This window comes from Spodoptera frugiperda, chromosome 12 (assembly GCF_023101765.2).
Source record: "Spodoptera frugiperda isolate SF20-4 chromosome 12, AGI-APGP_CSIRO_Sfru_2.0, whole genome shotgun sequence".
NCBI classification, from domain to species: domain Eukaryota; kingdom Metazoa; phylum Arthropoda; class Insecta; order Lepidoptera; family Noctuidae; genus Spodoptera; species Spodoptera frugiperda.
Genome location: NC_064223.1, coordinates 13,503,820 through 13,511,990, shown reverse-complemented (window position 1 = coordinate 13,511,990; position 8,171 = coordinate 13,503,820). Strand labels below are relative to the sequence as shown.

General features: G+C 33.1%; 1 long non-coding RNA gene across 1 annotated transcript; it reads right to left on the bottom strand.

Annotated features, from left to right (window-relative positions):
- Positions 1–2,412: 2,412 nt before the first annotated feature.
- LOC126911275 (uncharacterized) lies at positions 2,413–4,198 on the bottom strand. Its single transcript, XR_007705795.1, has 2 exons — positions 3,198–4,198; positions 2,413–2,846 (listed from the first exon to the last, which is right to left on the bottom strand). It is a non-coding gene; the product is annotated as an uncharacterized LOC126911275 (long non-coding RNA).
- Positions 4,199–8,171: the final 3,973 nt, after the last annotated feature.

Below are 8,171 nucleotides of genomic sequence, written 5' to 3'. Positions count from 1 at the left end.
ATTTAACTAGTTTAGCTATTACATCTTCGTACCATACCTATATAGCCCATCTCTGTTGGAAACGCAGCCTTTTAGTATATACTAAAATACATTTATACATACTACAGTAAGTAAATCTCGCAAAGAAAAAGCCCACTATTAGTAATACTTACCTTATTTATGTGTAAAAATAATTAATCCCATTGTAAGAATTTCTTCCATATCGTTAAAACAACAATGTATTTCATGTTTTTCTTTTAATAAAAAGCGAACAGTTTTTTTCCGCTAATGAGGAATGTAATAAACGATGCACCGACATGGAATGTGTTGTAGAAAAGGAATTTTAACATCATGAATATTATGCGGCTCTTGTTAATGCAGCTTGTCTATTGTAATGTGGGGAAATTCTTAGCATATTTTGTTTTGTCTTTACATTTTGGTATTTAAGTCAAGGCGTTAAGTGTAGTTTTACTTTGCCTTTTCGTTAAGGGAAAATACGATACTAATTTGTTGCCACCTCTCCTCTTTCCGTGGGTATCACACATTACCAGAGATATCTCTGATAAACCTGAATCTTTTTATTTGTGATGTAAGTAACGTGATTAAATCGAAAAACATTTGTTAAGTCCCACGTTTGTAATGGCCAAACTTGACAAACGAGTTGTAGTGTCGTTTGTAAATATTTTTTTTAAAGATTAGAGCCATTCTACAGTGTTATTAAGTATTGTAATATGCAATTGCTCCTCTGCTTAACCCTCTGGGGGATAAAAGGCGTGACGGTTACTATTATAGCAATCCCTCTGTGAGGTGGTATGTCGAGACTTGGTGGTAATTAATAGAAAGGCCATAATATTGCAGTAAACTGCCACTGGACTTTTACTGTGAACGCTCATTACTCAATATTATTTTTCTTATAAACTTTGTAATCCTTTTAGCCTTGACAATTTTCTTCTTTTTCTATAATTCAAACTACACATTCAGTTGCCACAGTATATCTGTGAGCAGTAAATCAAACGCAGTGCAGTAATACATTAGAGTTTCCGACGCAAGTGCATCAACTCAAGTGCTTTGGGATATATTTTACTGTGACATGAGAATGTAAAGCGGAATGCTTACGAATGTATACTTCTACGTCTTCTTGTGAGTGCTGTGTTAGTGAATGGAAATAGAAATAAAAACTTGATATTGGAAAAGGTTATGATTTTTGTAATAACTATCGTGAGACATACTAAATTAATTAAAAATCACGGTTTACTCACGTATATTAATAAAGAAAAGCTCTACTAGTTTCAAGTCATTGAGGGACTCTTCATCATGAGCAGAGTGCGCATACGCGGTGCCATCGCGCAGCCTACCAGTAGAGCTTTTCTCCATTAATACACGTAAGTACCTACAATACCTACATCGTGATTTTTAGTTAAGGTTATGATTTTTTTTGTAAATTCTTTTCCAATTCTGTCGGACATAACATAACGGCATTCCTTTTTATCACTAACTACATTTACAAGTCATGTTATGAGTCCCTTGTGATAATATATGAAGAATATACTGGTGACAATTCCGGACTCCGTGCTAATTCAGCAATTTTCGAAAAGCCCTTAGCACTTAGTTCGAATAACATCCACTCCGAAACCAATAATTCAAGATTATATTATAACTTTCATGAGACATACTAAATTAATTATTATGCTTTTCAGCTTACTCGAAAAGTTAGTCAAGTTTAGTAAAATAACTACATAGTAATTAAGAAAAACATCAAACATATAAGTAGCACCTTTGCTAAATCTTCTAAGATCAACAGACTTAACACTCCCTAGACTAAAAACAAACAAATTCTTTTGTTTACATGCTGTGTACCACCTCGTTAAATATTCCTTGACATTCATGAAATCATATTTTATTTATACAGCTCTTTTATCACACACTCGTCGAATGCAAAGTTTACACGAAAAATATGAGAAATTTTTACGATATTACTGTCGTTGCATAAAAATGCAAAGCGACACATACTGTATGTATTTTAATTTGATGTTTAAAAAATGGCGGTGACAATTTGCTGTGCTTTTCACCATCTGGCTTGGTCACAGTTATTTCAAAACGTGTTGTGTTTCGTAAAATCGTGGTTATGTTTTGTGTTTGAATTTGGACTTAATTGTGCTGTTGTTTTTGGGTGGATTTTTGGTTGGCAGTTTTAATTGGTTCTACAATGTACCTACGCTTTAATTTTGTAGGAATACTAGCTGACCCAGCGAACTTCGTACCGCTTTCGCGTAGCAATAATGCTCTACTTTATTTTGTATAGCTGAGTTATGTATGAGTCCCTATTTAATTTGAACTGGAATCTATAATATCCTTCATATAAAAATGAATCCATAATTTTCTGGTCTCACTATACCTGAAAAGGACTTTACTAATTTAATAAAAAACAAAATATATTTTCATAATAGTGTTTATTCCATAGGATTCAATAATTTCACTAATATTTTTACAAATCGCTATTGAAGAACTTGGCATTTTTAAGTAAACATTGAGCTAAATACCACGCGCGCTCTTTATCAATTGTTGGCACATTAAAATGTCCAGCATTTTGTCCTGCAGGCGCCTTATCGGCTCTGATGACAATTTTGTGATTATCTGATGGCATGCGGTCTAATGCATTTGTGAATAATGCAACTAATTCATTGTGTTGGTGGAAATATGTTTGAAGTTGTTCATCACAATGGATCTTTTTACTGAGTTGTTGTGTGCGCAACGCTGACTGACTTCTCTTGCTGAATTGTCCATAAAATATATTTGCAAAAATGTACAGTCTTCAACAGGCACTGGCAATAAGGAACCTGTTTGATGATGTATTTGAATCCCTGAATCTGCAACAATATAAATATGTATGCAGGTAATTGCATAGCAAATTGTACCACCATGTGGCTCGCAAAATACTGCCACAATACTTTACATCATTTCAAATTAAAACTACTTTAAACCTCGACATTAAACAGCCATCCACGGCAGCTTTGGGCAGTAGGCTTTACCAAGAACACCTTGCTCATGCCATTATAAAAAACAACATGTTATAAAATGGTGCTGATTAAGTCTTCGGATTAAAGACCCATTATTATGTATTTGACTTATTGTTTACAAAATAAACACATCACTGACTCGACATATTTTGCACCAACTACATGGTTTTAAAACTAAAAAAAAAACGTTTGCCATTATACTTACTAAAAGTAGGCATAAAATTGTCTCGTATAACTTTTGTTGCCCCAAATGATGTCATTTGAAAGCAATTATTGTACTGCTAGATATGAGTCAAAAAATTAACCAATGAATGTAGTGGCTCTGGTGGCGGTACCAATGGCGTCAATTTGACTTGGCCGCTGGTGCAACACAATCCAGAGGCTTCATTTTTGAATTTCAATCCCAATGTGGACACACAATGTTCATTAGTCCAATAGCAACAATTTGCTCTGAACTGTAATCAATTGCCACATTATAACTGAATGCAGCTTTGTGGGGATTAAACACAACATTTCTATCTTGATATCGATTCAGTTCAAGTTCATTTCGCGCTTCGCGTTGCTCATCAGTTTGATTTGCTCTTATATTTCTTTGACTTGCCGTATTTCGAGTTCTGCGGCCTAAGCTTGTACGTCTGGTTGGTAGCATTGTTAAAAACGAAATTCCAACTGAAAATAAAAAGCTTTCATACATTTTCTGCATAACCATGTACACCAAATTGTAGTATTGTGTAGTCACCAAAAGTTACTAAAAATCAATATGAAGATGCGAACTTACCTTGATTAACAAACACTTATTAGCAAGTAAAAATCTTCTTAGTCTTTAAAACTCGAAAAAATATTAAGATAATCTTTCAGAAATATTGAAAAATATACATTTAATTTTGCATATTTTAAAAAACGCGCAATACGAATGTCAATGTCATTCACACCAATAGACTATATTGAAAGAGCATCGTTTGTTCGAAAACGTGAATAGAAACTTTAATTTACACAAAATAAATTTCTGAACACACGCGTAACTGTTGATAATTTGTCATTATTTCTGAACGCACGCATAAATATTTGAGGAATTTCTATTAATGCTTAATGCACTTTACAACATTTTCAATAGATTAAAAAAAATACAGACAATTGTTTATTCACCCTTTTCATAGTTTATGCATAAATGTCAATCATTATTTACAGAATTTGAATTTAGAAACAACAAATATTTGACATTTATTGAATCTAGCTTTTGCCCGTGACTTCGTCCGCGTAGTGGTGTTAGTGGTCAAAATGCTGCCGTATGTTATCTAAAATGTGAATTACTTGAGAATATGTTACTGTTAGCATTTTTAAAGATATGTATTCCAAAGAAACCACGACCGCCGATTCATCATTTTATAATCATGATGAAAAGTAGCCAAGGTTATCTATATTATTATCCTTTAATTTCCTATATATTGCCTATCAATAAAAAAATACATTGTTTCGTTGTTATATTCCAAAAAAAAAAACATTCGTGCAAGCGTAACCTCAACACAAACAGGGTTAATTTCGCATTCATAACATTAGTATGGTAATAGGGATATTGGCGATATAAATAAGTATATGTGTATTTAAATAAGAATCGAACGCGAGTGAAGTCACAGGCAACGTATTAACGAAAATGACGAATTTTCAAGCAAACATTAATCTCCTCTATCAACCATTCTACGCCTTCTACCCTTTTTAGTAGCCTATGTTCTTTCGCTCCTCATTAAGTGTCTAAATACAAAATTTCACTGTTACAGCTTTAAAAATTACGAATTTCCATATGACCATTCATCCCCTATTTTTACCCATTCTCTCCTATTTTTTTGCAACAAAAAGTATCAAGTGAGTTCTATTCTATCTCAGTACCAAATTTCATCAAAATCGGTTCACTGGTTTAGGCGTAAAGGGTAATTACAGACAGAGAGAGTTACTTTTGCATTTATAATATTAGTAGGGATTCTGTGCTCCAAGTCTCCAACGCACACTTATCCAATAGCATTTGTTTTTTAATATCCAATAGCAATATGAACTTTATCCAATAGCAATAAAGCTCAAATTGACTCTACGTATTAGTTAGAAAACGTTTGTATGAGATAAAGAAAAGGGCTGTTTTTAGGGCTTTTCCGTCAATTATTTGATATTTTCTCGCCGTAAAAACCATCCTTGAACTTCGACGAATATTACAAAAAAAGAATTGGCCAAATTGGTCCACGCGTTCTCGAGTTATGCGCTTACCAACGATTTTAGCGATTCATTTTTATATATAAGATAATAGGGCTCAAAATTGTATAAGTAGGTACCTATGAAAATGTTCATAATATTTTTTTTATAAGACAAGAATAATTACGTAAACTTACGTTGAATCGAAGTCGGTTAAAACTTAATGTTCAATATTTTTATAATAACTATCATGTAACCTACTGACTAGGCCGCTCATGATGAAGAGTCACTCTGTGACTCGAAACTAGTAGAGCTGTTCTCCATTTAATGTACGTGAGTAAACCGTAATTTTTAGTTAATTGATGTTCCATTTTCACCAATTTACACCCAACTATTTCATTTACAGTTTTTGTAAATAACTTTAATATTTACCGTGCAATAATAAACTAAAATTATTTTATACAATTGCTAAGCCAGCTAGCTCGAGCAATCTAAACATGAATAAAGTCAAAATATAATAAATTCAAAGGCAACAATCGTAACATTTAATTAAATTGTCGATGGGCCGTTAAAGAATTAAGGCGTGGGCAAATTCGTGAATTTCACTCGGAAAATTGTAAAACATAGTCGTTATAAGAAATTTATAATGGCTAATTAACCTATTTTAATTCAGCTAAAGCAACAGAAATTATATGGATGGGCTGTTTCCAGTCTTAATTGTTTATTATCTTGCTTAAATGTACCGTTGGGGAAGCATTTGGTAGACCGACGCTTCTTTATCGTTAGGAAAACAAATACGGATAGAAGGACGTGAAATTGGGTTGAAATGTATCCTTATTAAATGGTTCAATGTTAGATTAGTTGCAAATGTGACTACAGATAAGGTACCTATACGATTTATTCCTGGATAGAAAGAAAGAAAAAACATTTATTCCACACGCTAAATAAACAAGTATATATAAATAAGTATATGACATGTATAGTTCACGCAAATATTCGAAAATAAATGAGATTTAAAAAAAAATCATGTGGTGTGGTGGTGGCATGGAACCAGTTCAGCAAGCATGTGCAAGACAGGGCCTTGCGCTGGTATTCTACTGCCTTATGTGGCTCATGGATATACAAGTATGGATAATAATTATTATAACAATATAAATAAAATAAAATAAAAAAAAAAACACAACACTCAGATCTGTTTGTATGTGATTTTGATTTAGTTTGGTATTCTTAGTATAAAGGGCTTAAGAAAAGAGGATTATTCTACATGAACATTGAATAACTATATCTATTCCTTCGAGGAATAAGATTCCATATCGAAAACAAACAATGATGTTGAAAGAAAATATAAAAAATAAAAGTATTGGTAACAAAACACTCATACCTAACTTTACATAGAAAAATAAACTTTAAGTAACGTTATGAAGTTTTAGATTTCAACTTAACGATCTTAAGTTAAAAGAACAACACGACACCGCTTCTTAAGACTGTAATAACAATTAGCATCAAATTTCATAGGCCATTACCCATGCGATATTACTCAAACCAGACGATAATCACCGCAAATTATGTCATAACACCTTATTAGTGGGTTGGTGATGGCTTCATTAATGTTCCTAATTTTATTTTGTAATCAGATATGGTCAGTTTCTCTGCATATTTCATTTAGTACTTTCTTCTTAACCCTTTTTCTAACGTCACGCCTTTTATTCCCGAAGTGGTAGGCAGAGGTGCACATAATGTCACGCAATGCTACTGTATAATGTTTACGTGCTTTTCACCATTTGTGTAGTAAGTTCCATGTGAGTGAGCCTATTGTCATATACCGGACAAATTTCCATTTGTGTTACTACTGAGAATTTTTGCTGCTGATGCTATGTGTAAAGTTGTTTTACTAGCTGCTTTGTGTAACTAGAATAGACTGATTTGACTATAGTTCGGCCATTACGTAAGTAACTGGATGATTTTCCGCCCTCAATAAAAAAACCTAGGAAATCTGATCGGAGACTCCTTGCTAGATATTTATGCAAGTAACTACTACACACTGCATCCCCAATTATATGAAAACACCTGTTTCTAGAATATTCCGCGACATTTCTAGCTAAATATAGAACATTACTTCGGTATCGTATCAAGAGATATTATTCCCAAGCTGCACTTTATTCCTTTATAGTAGCAATTAAGTCCGAAGCTTAAATATTAAGGAGCTACTGGAAGCCATGTTTATGTGTTATAAACTTAGTTTTAAGTAACACAGGGTTTAAAATAGAGGGGCGAACGTTTGTAGATGTAGTGCCGAGTTTATCTCTGGTGTTTATTATTATGATTGTATGAACATTGAAGGTCTTTGGAATTAGTTACGTGTCTGAGAACTTTGGCTGTTTTGATGGTAGACTTGTAGTTTTCGGAGTTGTATGCTTTTGTAGTGCTATGTAGTTAGTAGGTTATGTTATAAGGTCTGTTTCACAATGTGTGATTTAGTTATTGTTAGCTTAATTAACACATACACATTTCTTATGAAATTTTGCTTGATCTACAGGATCTAATGTTATTATCAATAATGTATTCCAAACCAAGATACTTAATTTTTCTTAATTTAACAATACATTTGGATTGCCAATTATCGTATAATATATCTTATTTATTATTTTATTTTTAGCTGTAATCGTCCCACTTCAAGTCATAGGCTTTCTTACCCTCCTTTCACTCTTCTCTTTGCAGATCTTTCTGCGACCAATCCCTATCGTAGGTGTTAAGTTCGTCCCGCCATCTTCTTTTTAGCTTTTATAAGTCTGCGTTTGGCCACCAACCCGCTTTCTGCTAGAACGGCAAAGCGAATATTTAGCACACAGACTTAGATAGTACTTATTTACTCTGACCTTGAAAAGATCTGGGTCATTTGACCATCTCCTAACACATCATACTCTTCATTAATCACCATATACAACACAAACCTTAATATCTCATTCTTATTAAGAATGACCCACATCTGATAATCGA